This window comes from Globicephala melas, chromosome 2, assembly GCF_963455315.2.
Source record: "Globicephala melas chromosome 2, mGloMel1.2, whole genome shotgun sequence".
Lineage (NCBI taxonomy): Eukaryota > Metazoa > Chordata > Mammalia > Artiodactyla > Delphinidae > Globicephala > Globicephala melas.
In genome coordinates, this window is record NC_083315.2 from 56,646,977 (window position 1) to 56,658,473 (window position 11,497).

General features: G+C 43.0%; 1 non-coding gene across 1 annotated transcript; it reads right to left on the bottom strand.

Moving 5' to 3' along the window:
* Window positions 1–10,671: 10,671 nt before the first annotated feature.
* Window positions 10,672–10,744, bottom strand: TRNAK-CUU (transfer RNA lysine (anticodon CUU)). The gene has a single exon. It is a non-coding gene; the product is annotated as a tRNA-Lys (tRNA).
* Window positions 10,745–11,497: the final 753 nt, after the last annotated feature.

The window sequence follows — 11,497 nt, forward strand, 5'->3', positions numbered from 1 at the left end:
GTCTAACTGGGAGCAGTACTTGTTGGAATTAATCGTTTTGTTTTCCAGAAGGAGCTCATAATAGCGGACTCCCTTCCAATTTCACCATATACACATCACCTTCTTTGGATGAAGACCGGCCTTTGGTGTGGTTGGTGGCGGTTCATTTCGCTTGCCCCACGATCTCTTCTGTTCCACATTATTGTACAGTATCCATTTTTCATCACCCGTCACAATTTGTTTTAAAAATGGAATGTTTTTGTTACATTTAAGTATAGAATCGCATGTGGAAATATGGTCAAGAAGGTTTTTTTTTTTTTTCTGCTTAACTCGGGGGTCCCCAACCCCCAGGCCGCGGATCGGTAACCGGTGCACAGCCTGTTAGGAACCAGGCCGCACAGCAGGAGGTGAGTGGCAGGCAAGCTAGTGAAGCTTCATCTGCCGCCCTCCATTGCTCCCCATTGCCCACATTACAGCCTGAACCATCCCCGCCGCCGCCCCCCATCCCCCACCCCCGTCCATCTGTGGAAAAACTGTCTTCCACGAAACCGGTCCCTGGTGCCAAAAAGGTTGGGAACCGCTGGCTTAACTTATGTGGAACCCAAACATCAAAGCGACTGACATAACCAAGCTGGTGCAAATGATTTTCAACACTTGATCTGGATATTTTGAGTATGTCGGCTATCTCCGCGTGGTATAATGTTGATTGTTCTCAGTGAATGTCTCAATTTGATCGCTATCAACTTCAACTGGTCTACCAGACTGTGGAGCATCGTCCAGCAAGAAATCTCCAGCATGAAACTTCACAAACCACTTTTGACACGTTCGATCAGTCACAGCACCTTCTCCATACACTGCACAAATCTTTTTTGCATTTCAGTTGCATTTTTACCTTTCTTGAAATAATAAAGCATAATATGCTGAAAATGTTGCTTTTTTTTCCATCTTCAATATTAAAATGGCCACACAAAAATTCACCAATTTTGATAAGTTTTTTTTAAATGCACGCTGGTATAACAGCTGTCACAATACAATCTAACAAAATTGTTTTGAACGAAGTTAAAGACAACTAAATGCTACTAGAGCCAGCTTACAGGAAAACCGAATGAACTTCTTGGCTAACCCAAGCTTCATAAAGAAGAGGCCCATGAAAGCACAGCATTCTCTCACCTGTAAAAGTAAAAAAGAAAAAAGAAGTACCAGGTTAGTTGTGATTTCTCTTCATATTTAAGAATAGTCACATCTGGGAGAGCCATCACACTTGTATTATGATATTTCTCAAAAAAATTAGGCAAGTGAGTAAGGCAATGTATCCATCAACACTTCAGATCAAACTTGAATATAACAAAAAAACCTTAGCATCTAATGTAAACGACTAAAAACAATTAGGATATCGACCTATTTAAATCGTCAAATCATGTATCACCTGCTAAGCAAATAAAATCTACTATAGCCATCTACTGGCAGGGTTGGTTTATTTTTCAATATACATCTGGGATTTAAAGAAATTTTAAGACCTTATGCTCTACTTATTCTTTCTCTGCTTCCAACCCTTTTAAACTGATTAAGAAAAACATTCCATACAAAAAAATTTCAATGTGCATCAGATACCGCTGTTTTTTTTTTAAAGAGGTCCCACTATGTTCATGCCTTCAGTGTGGTCAATGATGCTTGGGTATTGGGCTGCTTCAATAAACAACAACAAAAACCAGACAAGAATTCTAACCTTTGGAACTTACACTCTATGTTGAACCTACCATTAAGACTTGCAAGACTAAATGTTAGGGACTGGAATAAGATCTGGAAGACATCCCTGCTCATCAGACAAATCAGGCAGGCAATTCTTGGCAGTACCTCAAAATATCATTTGATTGTAGAAGAAATAGATTTCTCACATTATTTTCAGTCCACTTGGTTTCAACAGACCCAGAGGGAACCGAAGTGCCAACACAGTCAGCTCTTCTAGCTCTAAAATTAAAATAGCCTCTACTAGCTCAGTTCTGAAGCGACTATAGAGCAGTATGGGTGACACTGATATGTAACCAAATAGTTTTACAAAATTTACTGGACTTCATATTTTAACTGTTTTCATAAACAATAAGAAGAGTGACTGATAAGCTACTTGGGAAGGTCACAGGGAAGGCCCAAGCTGAGGAAAACAATTGGTACAAAAGCATAGAAGAAACATGATATAAATTCTTGTGCAGTAGTCCACTCTGAGAAACCACTGCCTGAGGCTGCTAGGCCTATGCAGAACTGAAAGTGGAGACTAAAAACAGGGAGACCAAAGACTTTTCCCAACAGGGATAGAACAGAAATAGGTATGAATCAAAAGCAGTGAGGACAGCTAAGCCAAAGCAGAAACAGTTTAAACTGACTTCCAGCATGGTGGGAGCATTAATCAGAAAAGGAAATGGAGGGAGGGGGTTTCAGATCAATTTTGGAATAAGTTACAGTGGCTACAGGATGTCCAAACTGGAGCCATCTAGTAAGCAGTTGAGTATATACGTCTGGAGCTCAAGAGAACGCTGGGCTGGAGCCATTGCTGAATACTGTGGACAAGAATGAGACCATGGGGATGTAGATCCAGGTTTAGGGCCTAAGCAGCAGCACCAAAGATCAGACCTCTGTGCCTAATTTAACTCTCCAGGTACTCTTTAAAGCACCCTGAAAGTGGCCTTACTCCCCTCTCCCTCCTTTTGGCTGCTGCCACCAAAGACAACCGCACTGAGGCTAAGACCCTTTGACCTCCATTCTAGCTACCTGGCCCTAACATCCTGTTGAAAACATACACAGTAAGTTGAGGAGTATGAGCCAAGATAACAAATGCCTATTTTTTCACGGAAGTGGAAACACTGTTAATTGGGGAAGGAGCAAACCACTGTCTCAGATATGGTTTTTTAAACCTTAATCCTTGCTAGTATCAAACTCTAAAGCTAATTTTGCCCAATGCTCTCAAATTCAAGGGTGATGAGATTCCAATTCCCCATCCTCCCACTGGTTTGCTTACTGGGAACATTACTCAAAGCCCAGCATCAGTCAGTCTCCTGACAAGCCAAAAGAGTCTCCCCCCCGACAATGGGCTAGACGCCCAATAGTCTTCTTTACCTTATGCTTTAACATTTCAAGTGGAAGACCAAGTCCGGTGCAAACCAGTCACTGTGCTTAAAAACTGCTTATAACATATGTTGTATCATTATTAAATTAAGAAAAACTTTCAAGTTTAAAAGAATCATGAAAAAAACTGTTTCTGATCATTCATATTCCCACCATTACAGAAGCTCAATTCTTCTGCAGTGTTTTAATACAATTTTTAGTTCCAACAGAATATTCCTTTTTCCTTACAAGATATTCTCTGAAAATGTCTTATAAATAATTATAACTTCTTAAAGATGGTTATACAACTCAACTTTGACACAAGAGTAGAAAACATGTCTGGAAAGTGATGGTAACTGCAGATTCTTGGGTAGCTTCAGAACCTTACAGAGGAGCTTCCCTGGTAGCACAGTGGTTAAGAATCCGCCTGCCACTGCAGGGGACACAGGTTCGAGTCCTGGTCTAGGAAGATCCCACATACTGCAGAGCAACTGAGCCCATGCTCCACAACTACCGAGCCAGAGTGCCACGACTACTGAAAGCCCATGCACCTAGAGCCTGTGGTTCACAACAAGAGAAGCCACCACAGTGAGAAGCCCGCACACCGCAACTAGAGAAAGCCCGCACGGAGCAACAAAGACCCGATGCAGCCAAAAATTAATTAAATCTTGCAGATACATTGGTTCCTACTCTAGTCTAATTCAACACTATAGCAGCACATGGATTCTCCTTCACTATTATCTCCTCTCACTCTACCATCCCTCTAGCTTAGAACTAAAGCACTTCCTCCAGAAAGCCATCCTTAACTGTCCCAGACCTGGGTGATTCTCCTTTGATATCCTACAGTGGGGATTAATTTTTTGCACCATGGACCCTTCAGTCTGATTAAGCCTTTGGGCCTTTTCCCAGAATTTTTCTACAAACACGTAAAACAGTATTACAAAGGAAACCAACTGTACTGAAATAGTTTTCAAAACATTTAAAATATCATGTTCTATGGTATTATATGAGCTTCTTAACCGATGTAAACATTTAGCTGTTGATCCAATAACTATCACAATTCTGAAGTAATGAAGAGCATACATTACATCCGAATGTATCTCCCACAACTGTAATGCTGGGATGTGAAAACATACAGCTAATACTACTGTGGGGTTTTTTGTTTTTTTACTTTTCTTTTATTTCTTTTTTTTGTTTTTTTGGTTGCATTGGGTCTTAGTTGCGGCGTGCAGACTCTTCATTGTGGTGCGTGGGCTCCTCTCTAGTTGTGGCATGCTGGTTTTCTCTCTCTAGTTGTGGCATGCGGGCTCCAGAGCACGCGGGCTCCAGAGCACGCGGGCTCTGTAGTTGAGGAGTGCAAGCTCAGTAGTTCTGGCGCGCGGACTTAGCTGCCCAGCGGAATGTGGGTCTTAGTTCCCCCACCAGGGATGGAACCAGCATCCCCTGCACTGGAAAGCTGGTTCTTTACCACTGGGCCACCAGGGAAGTCCCGGGTTTTCTTTGCTTTTTTTGTGGGGGAGGGGATCTACATTCATAACTGAAATACTAAATTTTAGCGAGACAATAGCAAAAAAACTTTTTCCCGTCCAAGTTCACGGATCTTCTGAATTATAAACACTGACCCTAGATTAAGAATCCCTGCTGTAAAACATCTAGTTTTAAAAAAAAAAAGGCAATCCATAGAACTCACACAACTTCTCAGGGTGGGAGAAAGCAGGTATTAAGAGTCAGTTATAGCAGAAACACCCTTGGAAACCTGTTAAATATTCCATAAAGTTACAGTATAATTGTGTTTTGTGTACATGACTCAAAGTAATTCTAATGCACATTAAAGTTTGAAAATCCCTACAACAACTTTTGCAGACGTCTCAACATCCATTGTAACTAACACATACACCCATAATAATGAATGGGAATTTTAAAATGTTCTTGCTTGACTTACAGAATTTTACTTCCATTTTAGTTTACTATTAACCTCCACTTTAATATAAATTAATAGATGCGTTAATTGTGAAAATTAAAGAGCTAGCTGCCTTCCACTAGAAATCAAGTTCTACCGTCAGCCAAGGCACGTCGATCAAAGACTATAAAAACTCAACTTTCGAATCACTGTTAATCACATATTATTGCAATTAGTCAAACAACTGCTGTACTTAAAAGATGACACCAAGGCAATGGAACTTATAAATGGAAACAGAATACCATTAAGGTAGTTTTTATTTATTGTTTTACAAGCAACTGCACAGCAAGAGCGCACTCACATTCCCATAGGATGTTGGCACTCGGCTTTTCAGAAAGCAAAGGGATGCCTTCGGGCAACACAAAGCCGACCCAGACGCTCGCGCTTTTTCTTTCCTGTCCCCACCCACCTCTTTGGGGTAAGCACCGGAGAACAGGTCCCCGGACGGTGGCGGTGGAAGAAGGGGGCGCTGCATCTGCCCTAAAGCGGCGTCTGCGGCTGGGAGCCGGGGGATCAAGGCGCTGGCGGCCAAGACGGGATGGCCATCTTGCAGCGGCCGTTTTACAACGCAGTTCTCCCGCCCCCAGGCGCGAAGCCCCCCCCACCGCCCAGCCGCAGCCCGGAGGCTCCACTGAGCGCGACCACCTCGGGGCTCGAGGTCGCCCCCGGAGCACCAGCCGTTGGCCGCCCACGCAGCCGGAGGGCCCCGCACCGGCGCCCGAAACCGCCGCCGCTCCTTCGCCTCCCTCATGCCACATCTCTTCCCCTAACGGCCACCTTGGCGCACCCGTCGCCTCCCTGCAATAGGCTTTCTCCACGCCTTCTTCCTCAGAACAAACACTGCACTAACGCTTTGCCACGCGGCAACGGCTCCCTCTGCCACTCTAACGCCTGCCTAACCCTTTCGCTTCACAAGGTTTTGTCTCCTCATGACGCACCGAAATAACCCGCCGCAATGCGCTTTCCCCGCACAAAGACCTGCCCGCTGCCTCCTCGCAGCGCAGCCCTTGCTGCCCCCGGTCCCCGAACCTCAACCAACCCAGCCCGCCTGCCTCCCTCTCCTGCGCCTGTTACCGAGCCCAGCCTTGTTCTGCTCGCCGCAAGACTGGCCAATAAATCGGGTGCTGAGTTGTTGGAACAAGGAATAACAATTTTAATCAGAAAGCTAGCCGACCCAAAAGATGGCAGACTAGCAACTCAAAAAATAAAACCAAAACCATTTTACCTCAATCCAAATTCCCGCTCCTTTTATAGAGAAGAGGGGAAGGGGAGAGGCCCACTGTGGCGCCCACCAATGGCTGAGCGGGACCACTTACCGGTGGCTCACTGACAGTTGCTCGCTTTGGGGAGCGGCCCGCTGCTGCGCCCACCAATGGCTGAGCGGCGGTTGCTGGAGCAACGAGGCTGCTAGGACTCGCGTTTGCCCCTGCCCTATTACAATTCTTCTCCCTCTCCCTTAACACGCTGTTAGACGCCTTTTCCCCAGGGGCTCAGACTCACCCTCCTGGAATTTAGACTTCAGGCCATGCTTCGGAGCCATTTGTAAGCGATTCGCAGCCGCCTCCTCCTTCTCCTACCTCCCCCGACTACTGCCCCCTACTCTCTATCCCACCCAACTCCGCGTCAGACGCGCCGTCAGGCACCGCCATCTCTACATCCTGGGCCGGATTTACCAGCACCCGCGGAGCCGACAGCATCGCGACCCACGCAGCCGCTGCTCCAGCCAATGGCAGCCCGCTGCGCACGTGGCCCTACGCCGGCGCCGTCCTGGGGCAAGCCAGGATTGGTAGCTCCAAGGCACTTGAGGCGCCGCGAGGTGGGGGAGGGCCGGCGGCTTCTTCCCATCCCCCACCCCCTAATGCTCTGCCCCTCCCCCACCCCCTGACTGCCTGGGATTTTTAAAGCTTAAATTTGATTTTGTGTGTTGTTGGGGCGATGGGAAGGGAGGCGGCGCCTCACCCGCAATAAAAGAATGGGAAAGGCCCAGTTTCGGAGGCCCTTAGGCGGCCACAAAGATGTGGGCTTTGAAATGGCCTGAGAGAAAAGGGCTACCTCTGAAGCCTACTTTCAATAGCATCTCGACCAGTATCTTCATAGGAAAGCTTTAGGGTCAGCAATCTGGCCGGAAGAGGGTAGGTAATGGAGTCTGCGTCTAGAAGTTTCATTGTTTAGCAAGCTCACTGCCGGTTTATTTGGTGGGACTGACGGCCATCTGTCGGGTCCTGCTCCTCCCCTTCTCCAGCCCTGGTCCTGCGGAAATGAGGACGAAGAGGGAGACACAAGGCAGGCTGCGGGGAGTCGAAGTCTGGCTTTTTGAGATAATGGAGTTCAGCCCACCTCTGAAAGAGGCCAACGTGAATAATACCACACGATACCGAGGTCGGGGTTCTGCACCTGACCTATTTGTGCAAATTTTTGTCACCTAATTTCTTTGAGCTATTATTGAATATACACACAAATGAATTTCCTCATGTCGGTTCCCCTGTTCAAAAAGTGTGTAGTTTTCTCAGCTGCAAAATGGGAAGAATAATAGTACCTTTCCATCCGTTTACTGTGCGAATTGCATGGAAAGGCTTAATGCGGTGTTGAACAGTGAATTGGTGCTTAAGAAACGTTAAGGAGGATAAATCCCAAAGTCCTTAGCTTGGCATTTGAAGTCCTTCCACAAACAGTCCCCAACCATCCTCCAGGCTTTATACTTGTCTCATCAGTGCCTTTTCTAACCCGCCCCCCCCCCAACATGCTATGCACCCCGTGAATTCCAGACGCCTCTCCATTTATCTGACGCCAACTTCTCCTTCAGTCTTCCCTTAACACAACCCCTTCTTTGACCACAGAGAACCCTCACTCCATTGTCTGTACAGCATCTGGTCTGTACTGCTTAGAGCATCAAAAGAAGGGGCAAGGGACTCTTTGTGACCACACCACCACACCAAAACCCTGAAGTACACTTCTTTTTTTTTTAACGTTTTGAATACAAAATATTTCAAAATAATTCAAAATTCAATAACTCAAAAAAATTTAATATAAAAATGAAGATAGTGAAAAGTCCCTTTCCTACTTCAGTCCCTCATCTGCCCCTTTCCCCAGCAAAGGTACTACCCCGTTGGTACCCAATTATTCCTCCCCCAACAAAATAAATACACACAAATTCCAAATATGTCTATTTCATTTCTAAACAAGTGAGTACATATCTCTAAATGATAAGGGCTTTTTAAAAACACAGTACCATTATTACATTTAAAAATAAATGCTTCTTAATATCTTCAAGTATCCAGTGAGTGTTCAAATTCCCAGGATTGTCTCATACAATCTAATGATTGTATTGTGTATGTCACATTATAATCTTATGATTGGTTGGTTCAAATCAGGATCCAAACACAGTCCATGTATTTCATTTGATTGAGTTCACTCTGTCACTCTCTTTTTCTTGCCATTCATTTGTTGAAGAAACTGGACCACTGAGAATTAGCACACTTTCTTAAAGTGATTTATTTATTGAATAATTGAATATAAAGCCTCCAAGTATGAGTTTGATGGGAGAAGAAAATGTGTTTAACTTAGTGTATCTTTGAATATATTATTTTAGTACAAACAGTTATGAATCATTAGCCAACATAATAAATCACCAGCCAACAATAAGAAAATATAGTTTGAGATTGTGCTCATTTCTAAATATTACTTCTGAAGGAGCTGTGATCATAATGTCCTCACTTGAGCTGAATGTAGGTCCACATCTAAACAAACCATTGCTTTTCCTAAAGCTTTGGAAATGAAAGGAAAGGAAAGGAAGATGATGACAACTATTTAATATAAGTTTGAAATGAAATGAAGATGATGGCAACTATTAATATAACGTATACTAAAATAAATTTAAAATCAAAATCACCTCACCATAGAACACCGATTGCATTAGTTTCCTGGGGCTACCATAACAAAATACCACCAACTGGATGGCTTAAACAGCAAATGCATTGTCTCACAGTTCTGGAGGCCAGAAGTCCAAGATCAAGGTGTTGGTAGGGTTGGTTTTTTCTGAGGGTCCTGAGGGAGAATCTGTTCCAGGATTTTTACCTAGCTTTTGGTTGTTTGCTGGCAATCTTTGGCATTCCTTGGCTTATAAACACATCACTCTGATCTCTGCCTTTATTTCACGTGGCATTTTCCCATGTGTCCAAATGTGCATTTCTGGGTGCCTACCTGTGTCCATATTTCCCCCTTTTATAAAAACACAAGTCATATTGGATTAAGCGTGCATTCTACTCTGATATGACCTCATCTTAACTAATTACATCTGCAACAACCCTATTTCCAAATAAGGTCACATTCTGAAGTACTAGGGGTTAGAACTCCAACATACGAATATCAGGGGGACACAAATTCAACCCATAACACTGACCTTCAACTTAAAATGGATATATATTTAAAAGTAAGTATATCTTCATTGACTTCTCATCAATTTACCAGTTTGAATTTTCTCTGACAGAGTTTGCCTTTTAAAAAATTCTACTTCACCTCCCATCCCCTAGAGATTAAATATTCCTTTGTAATAACAGGAGTATTTAGGGGTCTTCATTTTCGATTGTGAAATTTTCCATGTGTTTCTTCCAAAGTCTGAAATAGTATCTTGAATTGATGATAATAACATATGGTAATTGTGGAGAATGTTTGAGAATTGCTGGGAATGACAGGAAATATTTAAGCAAGGAAAGAATTTGCAGCTGTGAACGTAGAAGCAAAGTTTCGCCCTAAGAAATTGAGTTCTTTTAGGAAAACATATGAAGGAAAAAATAATTACTTGCTTTGAGATATGGTTTTTTTTAAATTGAGGTATAGTTGATTTACAATGTGTTAATTTCTGTTGCACAGCAAAGTGATTCAGTTACACACACACGTGCACACACACACACATACATACACATTCTTTTTTATATCACTTTCCATTATGGTTTATCACAGGATATTGAATATGTTTTGAGACTGCAAAATTGCTACAGTAAAAATGTTCAGTTTGGATCACTGACTTAGAAAAAAAGAATTATGAAACTCCTATGTCTGTTCACAATAGCTATCATCACTAAAACAATCTTACGGTGGTTTAAACAGCCCATAATAATCACTAGCCCTTCCCAAATGCACAAAGTAAATTACTTAGAGGAATTCAAGGATATGAAATTAATGTGCATAGTAAACCCTGTGAATCAGAGCTGATCTCCAAACTAATTTTCAGTATCACAGAGCATAAAGTTAAAATTACACATTTCAAACATTTTGACAGAGATCACTTCAGCAATATTTATGAACCCCACAATTTCATTAATTTTTCGTGTCTTCTATCTCCTAACCTTTAGCATTCCACTGACCTTCAAATAGACCACTCAGTAACAAATATTTTTATACACAGATAACCTTTAACTGTGTATTTATAATATGAAATCGTTTTCTAGTTTTATTGTTCCCTTTTTTTAACTTCAGTCTTAATAATTTTTAATGTGTTGAACTGTTTGAAAATAAGTAACACTGGATTGAAGTCAGTTACGTGTTGAATTGTTTGAAAGTAAGATCGTCTAGATTGAGTTCAATTATTATGGACCATATGAAGTAATAGCGAATTGGAAAAAACGCAGAAAAGCAACCGCCCAACGTGGGGCTCGAACCCACGACCCTGGGATTAAGAGTCCCATGCTCTACCGACTGAGCTAGCCGGGCAACTGAGCAACACCCTTTTTCTAAATCTTTTCAAAGTAATAAGATTGTTTTAACTTGTTCCAAGACTTATATTTTGTATCTAAATTTTTTCCCATAATTTTTTTGGGTAAAGTTTTATACTACTCTCAAAATTGTGTTTCATTTCCGATTCTGTGCACACAAATTTTACTGTTTAATAAATGTTTAAATGGCCCTCTAGTGGTCAGCGGTAAAGCGGGCTGATGCAGGCGCCCCTGAATTCCCGCTGAGAGGACGGAAGTGAGCGTGGGGTGCCTCCTGTTTATCCCCGAGATCCCCGCTGAGAGAGCGCTCACCCCCTGCCGCTCCGGGGACCAAGAATGTTCTCGACACCTGCGTGGCCGGACACAACAGCTGGGTCTGGAGGAACGTCCTGCGTACCTTCTAAAGAAGATCAGAATCCAAAGCACATGTGTAGAGCTGGCTGGCCTCTCGGGGGCCCCCGTGTGGCTTTGAGGTATCTGGCATTTTTCTACGACACGACGGTGGTTCAAACGAAGCCATGCCCCATTGTTCACATAGTAGAAGATTATTAAAAAGCTAACGCAGTCTCAGAAATTAATTGAATTAATTGTGGTGTTTGCTCACACACAGAACTAAAAGGTAAAAACATTTATCCTACAGTATGATAACACCTCTGTGTGGGAAGGGACCATTATTTCAAAACTCTCCCCACTAGAACGAAAAAAATTAAAGATTTATTCTGCTTTTCTAGTAGTAACCAAATAGTCCCAG